Source organism: Tenrec ecaudatus, chromosome 1 (assembly GCF_050624435.1).
Source record: "Tenrec ecaudatus isolate mTenEca1 chromosome 1, mTenEca1.hap1, whole genome shotgun sequence".
NCBI classification, from domain to species: Eukaryota; Metazoa; Chordata; class Mammalia; order Afrosoricida; family Tenrecidae; genus Tenrec; species Tenrec ecaudatus.
The window spans coordinates 231496953-231516047 of NC_134530.1; the positions used below are offsets into that span (position 1 = coordinate 231496953).

General features: G+C 46.1%; 1 pseudogene; it reads right to left on the minus strand.

Moving 5' to 3' along the window:
* Positions 1-225: 225 nt before the first annotated feature.
* LOC142438416 (small nucleolar RNA SNORA68) lies at positions 226-365 on the minus strand (annotated as a pseudogene).
* Positions 366-19095: the final 18730 nt, after the last annotated feature.

Genomic DNA, 19095 nt, shown 5'->3' on the forward strand with positions numbered 1-19095 from the left:
CAATACACGGTCCACAGATCGCATTTTGGGCTGGGCTACTGCTACGAAGCGGTGCTTTTGTGGTGCATAGGGTTGCCATGAGCCAGGAACTAATTTGATGGCACCTAACAAAAACAAATGACATAATTTTAAGACGTTTCCTATGGATTAGGTTTTAAAGCAGTGGATGTGGACTTTATTGTCTGTGACTAATATTTCTGCCCTTGAATGTCTTTTTTTAACCAAGCTTGTCAGGCCTTCACATTCACTCGGGGGTGTGGGGGGGCACTGCGCAGCCCCTCAAAGGCGGCAAGGCTCACTTGCTGTGCGGACCGTTCTTTAAACTGCTGCTATAAGAAGCCACAGTCCTTGGGTTTGGTTGCAAGGTCCTTGAATATCTTATCCTTTGACTTCCTCCTACTCACATCGTTTATTGTTTTAATTGACAATGTTATAGTGTTGTTGTCATCTATTACAACAACAGTTGGGATTCCAGCTCACATCTACCCTACCTGACAGAGCAGACCCGTCCTGTAAGGTTCCCTGGGCTGTTACCTTGATGGGAGAAGATTGCCAGGTCTTCTCTCCCATGGTTTCCCTAGGTGGGTTTGAACTGCCAACCTTCTCATTAGCAACAGCGTGTTTAACCATTGCACCATCGGGCTCCTTCTCCCTGATCTTAGAGATAGATGTTATAGGGCCAAGGCAATACCAATGATAATGAATTTAGCACAGGATGGGAAAATATTGTGTTCTGTTATGCCTGTGGTCACTCTGAGTCTGAGCAAACTAGACAACAGCTCACAGCAACAACAACAGGGCCGGGGCTGGGCCCTGTCCATCATGAGACGTCTGTAAATTGACATGGGAGTACCAGCCAGCCACATTGTCATATATTGTACTGGACCAACCAATCAGATCATCTCTCAGATTCTGATTAAGATCCATAGATAGAGAGTGATATGAAATTATTGATAAGTTCAACTACTTTAAAATTAAGCACTTTTCTAGATGTGGAAAGGAGCCCTGGTGGTGTAGTAGATACTCATAGGGTTACTAACTTCAAGGTCAGCAGTTAAAAGTCGCCCACTGCTCTTCAGGAGAAAAAAAAGTTTTCCTGCTACCTTAAAGGTATGTAACCCTAAAGTTCTACTCTTCCTTTAGGGTCACTGTGAGTTCGAGTCCACTGGAAGGCAGTGAGTTTGAAATTTTTTTTTTGAGGTTATCAAAAAACACATAGAGAAGATGAAAAAACATCCACAAATGGGAAGAAAATATTCGCAACATTATGTCAATGACTGGTTGTTAAATAAAGGAATTTGTATAAATTAATATGAAAAAGATCTACAATCCAAAAGCTCTAGCCAAAAGTTTTGAACAGACACAAAGGAGGAAACCCAAGTGGTCAATAAACAACACAGAAGAGTAGTCGGCCTCATTTGTAACTAGAAAATGTAAATGAAGCCCCACTAGCCACCCATCCGATTGACAAAATTAAACACATCTGAAAATAGCCAAAGGCAATGAAACAAAGCAAAGTCAAACACCTGCAAGAGGAGGCGTAACTGGTGCAGCCGCCTTGAGGAGCAGTTTAGAATGATGAGGAAAATGTCCTATGACCCACCCATTATGCACCCTCCGCAGAGGAATCTGTGCAGATGTGAATCAAGATATGCATGAGTATGTGTGTATGAATGTTCATAACATAATAGCAAAAAATAAAACACTCACAACCCATAAGAAAAGAAATATCTAAATATATCAATCATGGACCTGATAAGTAAATGATGGTACAGTCTTCCAATGAAATTTTATGGAGCAAGGAAAAGAAACGAATCAGCTTTTCATCTCTGGCCGCTTGAGCGTCCCCGACCATCTTGGATGACGCAGTAACTATGTGGACCAGGAAATTCATAACCAACTGACTACTTAAACAAGAACAGATGCTCATTGATGCCCTTCACCCTGGGAAAGCGACAGTGCCCAAGACCCAAATTCATGGAAAGCTACCCAAAATGTTCAAGGCCACAGCAGACGTCAGTTTTGTATTGGGATTGAGAGCCCATTTTGGTGGTGGCGAGACTCCTGGCTTCAGCGTGGGTGATGGGAAGAAACAGAGCCACGTTGCAGGCCACGGCCTGATGAGAAAGTAAGGCCCTCAGGAAGGCAGTGAAGCAGTGCAAGGGATGCAGGGACAGGAGGAAGTGCAAGGGATGCAGGGACAGGAGGAAGTGCAAGGGATGCAGGGACAGGAGGAAGTGCAAGGGATGCAGGGACAGGAGGAAGTGCAAGGGATGCAGGGACAGGAGGAAGTGCAAGGGATGCAGGGACAGGAGGAAGTGCAAGGGATGCAGGGACAGGAGGAAGTGCAAGGGATGCAGGGACAGGAGGAAGTGCAAGGGATGCAGGGACAGGAGGAAGTGCAAGGGATGCAGGGACAGGAGGAAGTGCAAGGGATGCAGGGACAGGAGGAAGTGCAAGGGATGCAGGGACAGGAGGAAGTGCAAGGGATGCAGGGACAGGAGGAAGTGCAAGGGATGCAGGGACAGGAGGAAGTGCAAGGGATGCAGGGACAGGAGGAAGTGCAAGGGATGCAGGGACAGGAGGAAGTGCAAGGGATGCAGGGACAGGAGGAAGTGCAAGGGATGCAGGGACAGGAGGAAGTGCAAGGGATGCAGGGACAGGAGGAAGTGCAAGGGATGCAGGGACAGGAGGAAGTGCAAGGGATGCAGGGACAGGAGGAAGTGCAAGGGATGCAGGGACAGGAGGAAGAGCGTCGGGCCTGCAAAGGCCAATGTTGGTGCAAAAAGAAATGAAGTGTCCTGGCGTTGAGCTAGAGATTGGGTAACAGAAAGACTCAAGAATCTACAGTGTGGCTTTTCCACCAGAGAATTAATAAACGATACAATCTTCTTTTTAAAAGAGAATGCAACAACACGGTTAACGCAGGTTGGCAGGAAGGGCTGAGACTAGGGGCGAATTCTGTGCGTTGTCATCCACTTCCCTCGCAACCTTTGACATGAACTTTGCACGAAGTCTTGTGAGGAGCTGTGCAGATTTTACGGTCTGCTTCCTGCTAATGAAGATGCCAAGGTCCAAGCATTGCTTTGGGGCTGAAACATGTTTAGACTTTGTCTGCTGAGGTTTGTAGTTTCTTTGCCAATAGAATTTCCTCAAAAATTCAGAAGGTGTCCGTCAGTTCCGTGTGCCGGTCATAACTCAATGTTCTTTTTATGGCTGATGCAGTTCTTAAAAAGTTTCCTTTTTTTTAATACTTCCTTGATCGACCAATAATTCACTCTTCTTTTCGGAAGTGGTGCAAATGGCTAACCTGCCCCGCTACTAACTGAAAGATTGGTGGTTTGAGTTCACCTAGAAGCCTCTCAGAAGAGAAAATGACTGTCTTACTTGAAAGAAACTGTAAGATCTTAAGTCTCCACTGTTTCATCAGAGTGCAAGTGAAATGGCCTCTTTGCTTTGCTTTCAGCTAGTACTTCAGCTATACATGAGAAGAGAGCTTTCCTTTGTACTTCTGGTCTGCTAGGTCGCTATGCCTTGATGGTTAATGTCCTGAGTCCATCCTAATGTCCATTCTCAGAGCTGCAAAGTATTGTGTAGTCTGAAGATCGAAAACTTTGCAGTGATGTTATGCTAGTGGTCCACCCAAACCTGTTTTCCCTTCATCCTGGTCACATCTCTCAGCCCTCTTTCAATTCGATATGGCCTTGTGGCTGAAATGAATGTGAGAGTGGTGAGTACCACTTCTAAGTCTATACCCCGATACAGTGAGCCCCCCCCCCCCATCACCAGGTAGACAATGTGAAGGACCAGGAAATGGAAGAGAAATAAGAAGAAAGAAACCTGGTTCCCTGAATGACTTGGTGGAACAGAGTCACTCCATGTCTGGAACACTCCCTGCCATCGAGTCGATGCTGGCCCATGGAGCCCCTATAGGACAGGACTGAACCGCCCCTGTGAGTTTCAAAGATGGTTAACTCTTTATGGGAGTAGAAAGCCTCGTGTTTCTCCTGAGGAGCGGCTGGTGGTTTCGAACTGCTGACCTTGCTGTTAGCAGCCGGACATGTAACCACAATGCCTCCAGGATTCCTCTTCGTGCATATGACACTTGGTAAAAAAAAGAAAAGCCTAACTACAGTGCCTGGCATAAATTAGGTACATCAATGTCAGATTCTTTCCCTGTGAGCTCCCTTTCAGCATCTTTATTCCTTGCCAGAGGCTTCCTTGGCTGACCTAAAAGTAGGTGATGTTGTGCAGGAAAGGAAAGGGCCTAGCTGCTGCCCAGAAAACCCAGTGACGTGGTGAGCAAAGACAGCAGGACCAGTGCAGTATCCTGCTCCAGGGGACACGCCATCATGGAGGAGAGGTACGACAAGCACCCTGGGGTCGCGACACCCACAGAGCCTTCTTCTCCATCATTGAGGCCTCTACTATCGGCGAGCCTCTTCTCAGCCTCCTCTCCTCTCCAGCCTCCTTAGCTTTCAGATCCAATTCTTTCTTATGGAGCCGTTACCTCGGCCTTGTAGTGGGGAGGAAGCCTGGCCTTTAAGAGCTGCTGCCGCTGCAGGGGAAGAGAAAGCAGATGCGGGAGACTCGGGCAAGGGCTTCTGCCCTTACGCTGCACGGCATGCAGCCGGACTGTGGGGAACAGTGATCTCCCAGCGGCTGCTCTGGTTCCTGTTTGTTCTATCCAGGATGAAAGTGCAGGAATGTGATGTGATGCATTTTCCCCAGTTCAATCAGACAACTAAACAGATGCCTCTGTTCCTGAATGTTTGAGTGAATTCCTGCCTGGGTTGCCTAAGTCAAAGTTCACTATCGAACTATGCCCACTGGCCAGGCCTTGTTCTAACCAATAGAATGCAGTGGAAGAAACGCTGGGAAAGTTCCGAGACCAGCCTAAGAAATCCCAGCTTCTTCCTTCACCTCTTTGAAGACTCTTCGTGAACCAGCTACACAGAGGGGTCCCCATGCAGCAGCGAAGCCTGCCACCACGAATATGAGAAGATGGACCAGAGGGCAGCCAGCACCAACCATCAATCATGCGAAGGAGATCCTGTCAGACCTGTCAGCTGTCCCGAACCCCAGTCAGTACCAAATGATGTTGAACTCCCCGTCAGCCCAGAGAATCACTGCATTTTGTTACAACAGCAACAGACCACCAACATGTGCAGGCGCTTAGACCCTGCTTCCTAGCTATGCACAGTGATAGATGCTTCGTACATATTAACTCACATCAATCCTCGCCGTAAATACAATGATTGCATGTTAGTATCCCCATTTTATGAATGAGAAAACTGAGACACAAGGAGGTCAGTAATTTGCCCGGGGTTAGCCAGCAAGTAAGCGATGAGGCTGGGATTTGAACCCCGACAACCCATTAGGCTCCAGAGTGCGAGCTCTGGGCCACTCTACCCCACTGCAACTTTCTCTGACTGAAGATATCATGAGCAAACTTCCGTCGTTAATAAATATCCATCTGCGACCTCACATTTTAGGGTCACGTGTTGAAATCATGATTCAGGCATCCAAAATATTAGTAATTTCTTCCAGGTCAGGGTTATCTCCATTGGTTATATATGACTGTCTTCATGTTCTTGATACAGTTTGTTGCACGAGTGAGCCCCTATGCACTCCCTCCCACCCCAGCCCCAGATTCCCTTCCAGAATGGCATGTAGCATCCTCTTTGAGGAGAGATCGCTCAACCATCTGGGATTTGCCTGTGTGTTTCATAAGCTTAGCTACTGAGTAGAAGAATATCTACTTAGATAGTAACAGTAGGCCAAAAGATAAGGTGCATGAGAACCCCTGGAACCACCCCTTGTCGTAATCCAGCTTAGTAAACTCCACCGCAGACCCTCCGGTCACAAGATTTCAGAGCATGGTGCCCAAGAATCTGTACTCCACAGCCCTCCAGCTGAGTGTGGGGACCACTGACCCAACCTTCATGTCAGAACACCTCGCCGGCAGTACTGCTCACCAAAAGGGTCCAATTCCTGGGTGTTTCTACATTTGAAAATAACATTTTATAATTCTACCTTCATGTCTCTTATCCACTGCGAGCTCTGTCAAGTCCTATTCCAAATTCCAGGTACACTGAGGCTGTGGGACCTCTGATAATCTTGTAAGAGGTGCCCTGGCTCTGCTCCTAACCCGCTCTGTGGCTTCCTCTCTCGATGTTTGCATCTGTAAAACGAGGAGGGTGGATTCATTATTAGAGTGCTGGTTGGCATTTGCCCACAAGGCCCTTCTCCATGACGGGGCAACAGCTACTCATTCCCCCCACTGCTGAGCATGATGGGTGCTGCCAGTTCATGGCCACTCAATGTCCAGTCCCCTCCGGGGTGGAGGCTATCCCCAGTGACTGGTAGATGACCAAGCATGAAGACCAGCCCCCTTGCCTCAATGGAGGTTGTAGTAGTCACATTATCTGGTGTCAATTTGCAAAGGGGTGGAGTCTTGTCTGTCATTCAGGTCACAGCTTGATGACCTCATTTGGATGCGCCATGGAGATAAATAGCTCACTGGAGGCCAGAGACACACACTCTCTGCCTTGTCTTCCTGTTGACAAGCCAAATGAAACTACATTAGAGCCAGAACCCTGGAGCTGGAGGAGCCACGTGGAGACCCCTGCCAGTACTGAGATGCTTCCACCACCACTGAATCCATAGACGTTCTACCCACTGGCTTGTGATCTTCCTGTGTTCAGCATCATTGCATGTGTTGTGTGAGTCTGAAGAGGAATTTATAGACTAGAATTGGACATATGGGCTAATATCAGACTTATGGACTTGATCTGAACTGGGCTGGGATGTTTTCTCAATATACAATTGATCTTTTACAGAAATCTCTTTCTTATACACAGATGAATATCTACAAATTTGTTTCTCTAGTCCACCCAGACTAACACATGGGTCAACAGCGAAAAGCCACCCTATGGGCTGATCTGAGGCCTTTGTTGTTCAATTCCTCCCTCTCCCCATTTCTACTCCCTTCGATCCCGACATGCATGGATCCCACGGGCATTCTGCAATAAATATTTTGCACCTCACTTCACCTCAGAGCCTGCTTCCTAGGAAACTAACTACCACAATGACCTTTGACATCTTTTGCTCTTGAATTGAAAGCAGATTCGCCTCTCAGAATATTTGGACCCATCCTGAGTGCTCTGTTCCAGTTACAAGCATTGTCTCTAGAACCTCCTCCCACTCTTCATTCAGTGAACAGACTGTCATTGCACTCCTACTATGCGTCGGGCCCGGGGCTTAGGCCACTGCTCAGACCCTTGCCCGTGTCTCCAATAGCAGAAGGAAAGCCAGGCTTAGCAGCTGAATGGCTCCTCTGTCTCTGTCATGCGTTAAAATGGCTGTTTTAGTAAGACCTGGCACTAGCCCATCCCTTCACTCTGAACATGACCCAACTGGGCCCTTTTTATTGCCCTGGTCACGGTTTGTAAGCGCAGCTTCTGTTGGGCTTTAACTTTCCTGACACCGGTCTTATGTTTTGTGTCTCTCTTTAGAATCCTGTCTTAGCCTCTGGGTTTCTCCTTCCAGCGGCTGTAGCTAGATTGGGCCAACGGCCAAGATAAATGCTTCATTTGTGTACAACCCTAAATATGATTATTTCATGTTTGCTGTCTCAGGATGGCAGACACTTTGGAGGGACAGGATCTTGAGATCTGGCTAGGGCAGAAGCAAAGGATTGGAGTTAAAGGTTTTATGAAATTACCCATCTAGGGTCCACATTTGCTGTCGCCACCCTCTCTCTTGCCGTCTCTAAGCCCTGAGAGTATTTTTTCAGGCCCAATTGCCTGCTTCCCTTCATGGATTTGTAGCGTCGTGGTTTCTGGCTGCAAAGTGTTTCCTGCTGTCCATCATGCCCCCCTGTACTTGGATGGGAAGGAGTCCCAGTAGCGGTGGTTCCCCGGGATCGTGGCATTTTGATCTTTGTCTTTACGGCATCGCAGCAAGAATGACTTTGCCCTGCAGACACGAAAGCAGAGAGCTCTTTTTCAGCCCTTTGTCATCACATTAATCGTCGTAACTGAACAAATATAACCATATAGCACTCGAGTTAAACAGGTCAAGTCCAACAGTCGCATTGTACTGATAAAGAAACTAAGGAACAGAGAGATCACACAACTTTCCAAAGGCCACAGTGGTGAGCGTCAGAACAGAAAAAGGGGCACCTCCCACAAGGAAAGAGAAGAGGTTGGTATACTTTGAGGAAAGGATTTCCCTCGGGGCAGCAGTAAGTTCTGGGTGCTACCTAGGGCTATGTGCTATCTACAACAAAGTACCACAAACTAGATGGTCGAAAACAAGAAAAGGAGCCCTGGCGGCACTGTGGGTTAGGTGTAGAGCCACTAGCCACAGGTTCAAACCCACCCGCCGCCCTGTGAGAGAAAGATGAGGCTATCTGCTCTCGTAAAGGTTTATGTCTCAGAAATCGTCTACAGGGTTGCTGTACACGGGAACTGACTAGATGGCAGTGCATTTGTTTGTTTGTTTTTGTTTTTAATAAGAGGAACACCGTCTCTCGGGTGTGAAGAATCCAAAATCAAGGTGCTAGGGGGCATGCACTCTCTCTGGAAGCTCACAGAGCATCTTCAACTGTGGGTCATGAACAAATAAGTGACAGTGACGTGTTCTGAGCACGTGACGACCAAAAACGAATCCAAAGTCAAAGGCATGATCAATCTGAGGTGCTTCTGGCAGTGCCGGCCATGTTGCACTGCAGCCTGGGTTCTGGTAGCAAAAACCATATTACCAGAGTATACGTTGTACTTCACCAGGCCACCCAAATCATTAACTGTTTTACAAGCTGGGTTTGATTTGTATACTTATTTTATAAATACGTAGGCCCAGTGTCACGTAAAAACCTCTCAGGCGAAAGAGGTCACACATGGGAAAAGTTGAAGAAGCTCTGCTTGTCGGGAAGAGCCTGTCCCTGAGGCTCTCCCCGCAGCCGGTGCTGTCGGCAGTCCTGGCAGCTCCCGGACTTGTGGATGCTTCACTCCAGCCTCAACTCCACCTTCACATGGTGCCCTCGCAGTGTGGCTGCGGCAATTCCCCTCTTCTTGTGAGCACACCTATCATATTAGGTTAGGGGCCACCCTTAGGACCCACCTCGATTCTACCAATAAACCATTGCTTCCAAACAAGTTCATGTTTCCAGGTACTAGGGCTTAGGACCTCAATGTATTTTGGGGGGTGTGGGGGACCCACAAGTCAACACACAACACACCCTAAAAGTATTATTTGATCTAATTGCTTAGGAAAGTGAGCCTATTCTGATCAATGACAGCTCTTTTACCTGCTACTCATCCACAGTGGGTCTAAACAAAGACTGAATTAGAGCAAAGGAATTCAAGTTCTAGTCCTGATTCTACCACTTATAAACTATCTAACTGACCTTAAAAATACCACTTCCCTGCTTTTATTCTTAAGTTCCGAGGCTGGCCTGGCTCTCAGAGTTCCGGGGTATCGGGCAAGAGAAAGCACCACAATCCCCTACCTGTACGCCACAATCCTTCACGGATTTGAAGTTGGGGATGTGGCCTGTTTTTCTTAGCTCTAAGGGTGATTTTGATGTACAGCCAAGTTTGGAAACCACCGAGAAAGTATAAAAGACAAACAAGAGCAGAACAAACAATGAGGCTGCTAGCTAAAAAGATGTCTTAGATTATCTGCAATTTTTAAATTTTAGAGTCAATCTAGAGAACCAATGAAATTGCCCATTTTTTCAAGGTGTGCTACCTGAAACTCTAGTCCTAGGATTCTTTCTTTCTTCTGGAAAAGATGGATATTACTTCAGTGTCCTTTCTTCTAGCTAGTAGTTTACACACACACACACACACACACACCCCTGGTGAACAATCCCCATATCTGTCCCCTGTGAGGAAGTCAGATGCCAAACCGTATATTTCATTCTGTGACTCCTGAGTGATTATCTACTAGCCCTTCTTTGTGGTTGTAGCTGGTTTTTCAGGACCTGGAAAACTATCTGACATCTCCACAGAGGAGTCCAGGGCAGTGGTTCTCAACCTTCCTAATGACGCGACCCTTTAATTCCGTTCCTCATGTGTGGTGACCCCAACCATAAAGTTATTTTCTTCTTTTTTTTCATAAAGTTATTTTCATTGCTACGTCATAACTGTAATTTTGCTGTTATGAACCATAATGTAAATATCTGATATGCATTGTTGCAAATTGTTACAAAATATCTGATTTTCATTGTTACAAATTGAACATAATTAAACATAATTAAAGTGTAGTGATTCATCACAAAATAGTATGTAAGTATATATTGTGAAATATTTATGTGTTTTCCAGTGGTCTTAGGCGACCCCTGTGAAAGGGTCATTCAACCCCCAAAGGGGTCTCGACCCACAGGTAGAGAACTGCTGGTCTAGAGGGATCTATCAACTAGACAGCTAATTTATTCCATTGGATATTCATTCAATCAGAGCTCTGGTTTTCCTTCTTGATAATCGAGTGGCCTTGGGCAAGTTTCTTTCCTTGTGGCAGCTCTATTTGGAATACCAGGCGAACGTATCAGAGACTGCAGTGGTCGTGACATTTTTAAAAAGTGATAATGAATCTAGGAACTGAGCTTTATTCAGGCCATGAGGCACCCAGGTAAACAAGTGGCACTTTTGGAAAGCACCTCTTTGCTTCTTATGGAGACAGAGCTGCGTGGTTTCAAACTGCTCATCTTGCTGTTAGCAGCCCAATGCATAACGGCTAGGCCACCAAAGATCCTGTTCCTGGGTCCTGGCTTACCGTAATAGCATCCTACCCACCTGGCCGAAGTGATTGTTCTGGAGATCCAACCAAAGACCAGTCCAAATATCAGATTTTTCTAAAGAAAGCTGGTGAGAGAGCTTTCTTTTCGTTCTGGTCATGGAGTTATATAACTATGACCTCAGAGCTGCCACTGGAGAAGCCTGGGAGAATGAGCCACCACCCATAGAGCAGCCGAGATGAGAAACGGAGACGGGGCCCAGGAAAGAAGATATGCCCGTCCTCGGGTCTGACTAGAGCACCGTGTCTGGAGTACACACTGTGTTGGGCAACCCCACGTGTGTCAGAGTGAAAGTGTGCACCAGGTTTTCAGAGGCTGGTGTTTTGGAAGTCAGGTTTCTTCTGAGGCACCCTAGAGTGAGTGTCCTTGAACTTCCAAACTACATTAACAGCCAAATGTGTGATTTGTTGGTGACACCTGGGGATCTGGGTGTGAGGCTCTGGCAGGCATTCTCCAGCAGCTCTTCTTAGCAATCTTTGTGATTTGCCCTAAGAACCTTATTGTTACTTAAGCCAGGTGTTTGTTGTTTTAGAATTCCTGTCACTTGCAACTCAGTCTTGATTAAAAACACTTTTCTTCTCTATTGAGCACTTTATAATATGCATGCATATGTAAACATAGATACTTTTATATACAGTCATGTGTCATGGGAAGTCTGTTTGGAAATTTGAGATTGTATACATGTATGTTGTCCCAACCCTTAAAAACCTATTATATTAAAAATCCAAAGTACATACAGTGGTTCATAACAAATGGGCACTATTTTTGATGTACATAAAAACATAATTATTTTTACTATATTATTCTATTAAAGATGTTTTCGTGTATCTAGAAGCATTTCTTCAGTTTTCTATGCATAGACAGGTACACTAGGTACTACATCCTAAGACAACTATCTGGCTAATGCTACACTCAAACCCAAACTCAGCGCTCTGGCTAACACACAAATCCAACTTAAAGGCAGATGTCGGCACAGAACTCATTCGTAATCCAGTGAATGCTTGTACCAGGGATGCTTCCAAAAGTCTGTGGGAAAAGACCATTATCTTTGCATTAAAAAGCTTTTTATTGTAAATTTGTTTTACATTCAACAATTTTTACATATTTTGTTTCCACTCATCTATGGCAAACCTCTCAAAGAACCATCTCTTAGCCCACTTCCTCCCTGCTTCCATTCCCATCTTCCTCAGCCCTCTGTACTCGCCCATTGCATTTTTGAAGCCACTTTGTATATATGTGCACAGCAAAGATCCATGATATGTTCTGTGAAATACGACTCTGTGATTTGGACATTAGACAAGCACCATACTGTATGCTCCAAAATCTAAATCCTATCCACTGCCATTGAGTCAATGCTGACTCAGAGACCCGGAAGGCCAGGGTAGAATTGCTCCTGTGGATTTCCAAAATAATAACTCGTCAAAGAAGTGGCCCGTCTCATTTTTCTCCCATGGAGTGGCAAATGGGCTCGAACTGCTCATCTTGCAGAGCGCAGCCAAATGTGAAACGGCTATGCCACCAGGGCTTCTAAGCCTATATACTAGGAGGCTTCAAAACGTTCATGGAAAAATGAAATTCCAAGGTAATGGAATTTTCCCATGAACTATTTAGAGGGGCCTCATGTATCATAAAGATATATGGTCGCCCTATAAGAGAGAGTACCAAAAACAAAAGACGGAAAAAGCTCTGCTGGGTGGAGCTTCCATATACACGTTTTTCCCAGATAGATGAGCATCAAGCAACTGACTCTGAGTTAGTGCACCCAGTGGCATCGCCTGGGAAGTCCAGTCACAGTGTATTTTTTCGTAAAAGCAGTTTCACTCGAACCTAAATTTTTGTGATGGCCGATGTAAGAGAACAGCATGCGGCTGTGAAATGTTTCCTGCTCAGGAAAAATGCCCCAGACACTGTTATGATGTTGAACACAGCTGACAAGGACAGCGCTATGGGAAAAGCACACGGGTGTGACTGGTTTTCTTGTTTCAAGAAAGCTGAGATGTTGATTGATGACAACCTTGTTCTGGACATCCATCAACTTCCCAAGTGGATGAAAATGTTGACAAGATTCATGCCCTTGTGCTTGAAGACTGACAATAGACCATTGAAGAGATGGGGAAGTTATCTGAACTATCTTGGAGTTTAGTTCAGCGAATTTTAACAGAAGATTTGGGAATGAGAAGGGTCGTTGTAAAGTTTGTGCCTCCGTTCTGACCAACCAGGATAAAGAGCATGAAGTGGAAACATGCTGTACTTTGAAAGAACAGCTCTGAATCAACCTAGACATTTTTTCCAAGGTCATTACTGGTGTTGAGACATGGTGCTATTCTAATGACCCCAAAAGCACACATCAATCAAGCCAGTGGAAGATGCCATCGTCACCTTGCCCCCCCAAAAAAGCTCATCAAATGAAATCAAAGATCAAGGAAATGTTCACTTGTTTTTTTGATGTGAGGGGGATGGTGCATTTGGAGTTTATTCCATCAGGTCAAACTATAAATCAAGCTTTCTATTTAGGGGTTCTGAAAAGATAGTGTAACAGTGTGCCACACAAAAAGCCTGGATTTGTGGCAGACGGGGCACTGGTTTTGCCAACACAACAATGCACCTGCTTGCGCACCCATCTCAGTGTGCCAATTTGGGGCAAAAAAACAGCATGCCTCTCTTGCCCCACCTTACTCACCTGACCTCACTCTGTGCGACTTCTTTTTGTTTCCACGAATGAAGAGGGACATGAAAGGACAGCGATTTGACAACACAGAAGAGGTGGAAATAAAAAAACAAGGGAGGTGTTGTCAGCCATCCAAACAGACGCATTTGAAAAATGTTTCTGATAATGGAATCACAGATTTGACAAATGTATTAAATGTAGTGGAGAGTACTTTGAAGGTGATAAGCTTGTTTGTAAAATTTTTAAAAATATATAGCTTTGAAAAAAAATTCTGTTTTTTTGGGTAATATATATACTATAAATTCTCATTTTAACCATTTCTAAAGGCCGTGGTTCTCTGGCACCTGAGCAGGTTAGTGACTTTTTCTCTGATTCATCAAACTGCTTTTTTTCAGATCTTGGCTTCTCCAGCTCCTCCACATGGTGTGGTTTCTAATTTGTACAGTAATTTCTTGTTTCATTTTGCTTCTCTAATTGAACCCTGACTAATACAAATTGTATGGGTGGCACTTGGCAAAGAAACTTACTGCTTCCTTTCTCTGCCTCCCTCACACCCTGCATGTCCCGCTTCCCTCGGGTCACTGCGTCTCCTCCTGGTCTTCATGGGAAGGTCTGATTCTGTTTCTACTGACTCCTCAGCTAACCCAGGCCTATCCTGATCTGCCCTCTGCCCTGTTCCCTTTCACATTATTTCCTGCTCTCCATTCCCAAGTCTGTCTGGCAGGCAGTCAAGAGATTGAACACAGATTGGCTCCCAGTTAAGGCAAACGCTGAGACAGCCTGGCCAGAAGAGCTTCCCACTCCTGATTTCCAAATAAAAAATACCACCAGGCGAGGAAGTGAATGCTCTCAAAGAGAACTCAATGGCCACTGCGTGTTCTCTAGAGTGGCTATTAAATAAATATTTTGCTAAATGAATGAGCACACAGTAAAAACTACTTAAGTTGAATATTATCAAAGAACCTTTAAAAAATCACTGTGGCGTGCTGTTGACCCACTGAGCACTGCATTGGTAGGTCTAAAGTTCCTGCTGGGTTGGCTCTGCTCTCTACTGGCTCAAGGTCTCGACCAGCTCTGTGATGGACGCTCCAAGGCCAAAGCTGTTAGTCCAGATGTTGCTCAATGTGCAACCTTGGGGGAGTCAGCTCTTGACCTATCTTGGCTCTGGCTAGTCTATCTGGATCAATGAAGTAAACAAAAATATTTTAAAATCATGTTTGGAAGAAAACTTAGGCCAGTGGTTCTCAACCTTCCTAATGCCTCGATCCTTTGATACAGGTCCTCATGTTGTGACCCCCAACCTTAAAATGTTTTTCATTGCTACTTCATAACTGTAATTTTGCTACTGTTATGAGTCATAATGTAAATATCTGATATGCAGGATGTATTTTCTTTTTTGTTTGTTTGGTTTTTTGTTTTTAAATTTTTAATCATTTTATTAGGAGCTCATACAACTCTTATCACAATCCATACATACGTCAATTGTGTAAAGCACATTTATATATTCATTGTCCTCATCATTCTCAAAACATTTGCTCTCCACCTAAGTCCCTGGCATCAGCTCCTCATTTTTCCCCTTCCTCCCTGCTCCCCCCTCTCTCATGAACCCTTGATAATTTATAAATTAATTATTTTGTCATATCTTTCCCTGTCTGACGTCTCTCTTCACTCATTTTTCTGTTGTCCGTCCCCCAGGGAGGAGGTTATATGTAGATCCTTGTAATCGGTTCCCCCTTTCCAACCCACCCTCCCTCTACCCTCCAAGTATTGCCGTTCGCACCACTGATCCTGAAGGGATCATCTGCCCTGGATTCCCTTTGTTTCCAGTTCCTATCTGTACCACTGTGTATTTTCATTGTTACAAATTGAGCATAATTAAAGCATAGTGATTAATCACAAAAACAATATGTAATTATGTATTGTGAAATATTTATTTTTAATGACAAATAAATGAAATTTTGTCTTTAAACATGGTGTAGCATGGGTTACAGTCTTCACACCGGGTACTTTTACGTGGGCGTATCTGCATGTGGGTGGACCCACCTGGAGATGGATAGAGAAGCAGTGTCTTTGTTCCTAAGATCATCAGAAATATGTGTTTTCCAATAGTCTTAGGCGACCCCTGTGAAAGGGTCGTTCGACCCCCAAAGGGGTTTCGACCCACAGATTGAGAACCGATGCCTTAGGAGCTATCTTTAATCCAGGGAGATGACCCTTGTTTATCGCCCCCTGCCCTCTCTGAGGTCAGGCAGCTGGGTCATGTGCACTGGCCTCCTCACTAGACACAGTGCTGAGATGGTGCACTCAGACCTCTGGCTAGACTTGTCCCAGAGCAAGAAACAAGTATCTAAGAACCCACTTCTCCTGATATAGAATTGTTGCTGTTGGCTCCCCTTTAGGTAGCCCCTAACTCAGGGCAACCGCATGTACAATCACAACCAGACCATTGTGAGCCAGTCACTTTCAGTGACTACTTTTAGAAATAGATCATCAGGCCTTTCTTCCTAGTCTCTCTTACTGGAGGTGCTGTGCCAGAACCCTTCTGGCATCGTAGCAGCACTCAGGCCTCTGGCAACGGCTGGCTGTGCCTATGCTTGCCCTGCATTAGCAGTGCAGTTCCGTGATCGAATTCTCACCATGTGGAATGTGTGTTAGTCTGGGTGGACTAGAGGAACAAATTCATAGACACCCACATGTGTATAAGAAAGAGCTTTGTATCAAAGCGTAATTGTACATTAAGAACCAGCCTAGCCCAGTCTAGATCACGTCCATAAGTCTGATATTAGCCCATATGTCCAATACCAGTCTATAAATTTCTCTTCAGACTTATGCAACACATGCAATGACACCAAATGCCGGAAGATCACAGGCCAGTGGGTGGAAAGTCTTGTTGATACAGTGGCAGTGGGAGAATCTCAGCACTGACAGGAGTTCCAGGTGGCTTCTCCAGCTCCAGGGCTCTGGCTCCATCAGCATAGCTCCATGTGGCTTGTCATCAGAAATGACAAGAGCAGAAAGTGTGTCCCACCTCCAGGAAGGAAGGCAAGAGTTCCCAGAATCCTCAGGAGAAGGCCATGCCTCATTGACAATTACTTGATTGACAGGCTGGAGTCCCCCCCTTCACTCCAGTTGACAGGAGATTATGGACCTGCCACAGGAATTAAAAAGCAAATCAACAAAGCACACATTGTCATTGGGTTAGCGATGACACATGGCGAACCATGTTTGACAATCGACTTGTGCTCCATGGATTGGGTTTTCTGTGGTTGCTTTTTCAGGCCCTTCTTACAAGGTGCTTCTGGGTCGATCCCGATTTCTAACCCTCTGGTCGGCAGCTAAGGGCTCAACTGTTTGCACCACCCAGAGGCTCCCCAACAGAAAAGACACTTTTGCCCGACTGACATAGGACGTGAACAGCAGAGCATACCCAGGTGAGGGTTCGAAGAACTTGGGGCATGCAAGAATAGTTTATTACAAACAAGAATAAAGCACTTAGCGGCTGTCAGTCGGCATCCAGCATGTGCTACAACCCATGGCTATTGAGTTGGTTCTGACTCCTATTGGCCTATAAGGCAGAATAGAATTGCCCCGGAGTTTGCAAGGCTGTCATCTTTAAGGGAGCAGATGGCCACACCATTCGGATTGTAGGTAGTCTCGTACAGCGTGACAGCTGGGTTCCCAAACCAACCAGCCTCTCCCATCTAAATTGGGCCACGAGTCCTCCTGCGTATACATCTTGAAGCTACCAACACACGTACCTGTCCCTTCCCCAGAGGAGAAACGCCCCAGCTACCGCACAGGAGAAAGAAGAGGCTGTCTGCTCCGCTCCCCATTGGAAAGTCTTAGGGGCAGTTCTACTCTGTCCCTTCGGATTGCAATGGGTTGGAATTGGCTCAACAGCAAAGCATTTTGGGGTGTGGGTTTTCTTTTTTTCTCTGAAGCCCCTCTGCAAGGGGAACAAGGGCTCCGGCACAGCCTACACGCAGTAAATACCTGCTACTGACTGCTTTGGGGCCAGTTGGGCTCCTGCCCAATTGAAAACGCCCAGGTCTGTCTGGAAATAGGTATTCCTTGCATCTCATCCGTAACTAGGAAATACAACCTGAGAACAACGGAGTTCAGCTGGAGACACAAAGGGCCCTGGCAGTGCAGTGGTCAAGAGCTTGACCGCTCATTAAAAGGTTGCGAGTTTGAATCTACCAACTGTCCCATGGGAGCAAAGTCCTGGAAATCTGCTCCCATAGGGATGACAGTTTAGAAACCCCTGTAGGGCAGTTGTCCCCACCCTGCAGGGTTGCTCTGAGTTGGAATCGACTCGATGACAAACTGATGGCATGCCCATACACACAGAGATGGAAGGAAAAAGCGGCTTAGTCTTCAGGAGTTGAAAGATAGGACAGGCCTTCGTTTTTCGTGTCACTTCAGTGTTGTGGATCATGGCCACCCACCCGGGACTATGGATTCCTCCAACAAAGCCACCCAATCCATGTATCAGGCATGTCATTGGGCTCCGGGCTTGCCGAGTAAATGTACATGGAAGATCGTGTGTCATCAATTCTGTGGTAATCAATCGGTCCTTGCAGTCACGATCTGTTTCAGCCTGAAATTTCTGGAAGAGCAAAACTGGTGAGGTGGATAGAAGGAAATTCACTTCATGGAAGTGGATCATGCAGTTTGGGGTTGGCAGGTCCCCAATCTGTGGATCAGATGGCAGGCTCAAGCCCTCGGCTGACTCACAGGATTGCAAGGACTGACGACTACAAAAATCTGTAGGCCAAATGACAGAATAGAGGCCTCTGCTGATTTACACACCAGAAGAGTTGGGTGGGTTGCGGGTGGGGGTGCACAAAAAGAGAGTGAACTTTGCCAGAGTATCCATTGCAGACACTGAAGGCAGGCCAAACCCTTATGGAAACTCCCCTTCCAACCAATGGCTACTCACATCAGATCCCTATGGAGCATCTCAGCCCGGAGGAGCTGACATGGAACATTAACCATCACCCCACCTGAGACCATTGGATAACGGACTGGTGGTAGTTTGGGTGAGATAGGGCAATGTGAAAAGTCCCAGATGCTCAGAGACCTCAGGGCTGTGGAAAACTGGTCCTTCCTTCACCCCGTGATCACTGCCTCTGCCAGGACCGCTTTCCAAAACGATCCTGCCCTCCTGGCTGCCTCCCCTCCCACCCCCCCACCCCCCAAAAAAGAAAGCTGTGGAATGTTGACAGAGACTCGGATGTGTACACAGCTGAGGACCTTGAACCTTCTCTGCTGGGATACTCACAGGGGATTAGACAGAGGACAAGCAGATGCCCTAGGCAAGTTGAAAATAATGTTGTAAACAACACATGTCTGTCCCTTTCAGAATTGACTCACTGGCTGTGAGTTTGAGGTTTGGGGCGGTACAACGGTGAAGGGTTTGGCTGCCAACTGAGAGACAAGCAAACTGAGCCCGCTCAGTGCCTCCATGAGAGCGAGACGTGGCCATGTGCCCTCTTACAGATCCCAGGTTAGAGCATCCTATGGGCAGTCCTGTCCTATTGGGCTGGGTTCTGTGACTAGAAGCCACTGCGATGGCACCTAAAACAACTACTGTGTTCAAAGGGCCTTGCTCCGGATTATG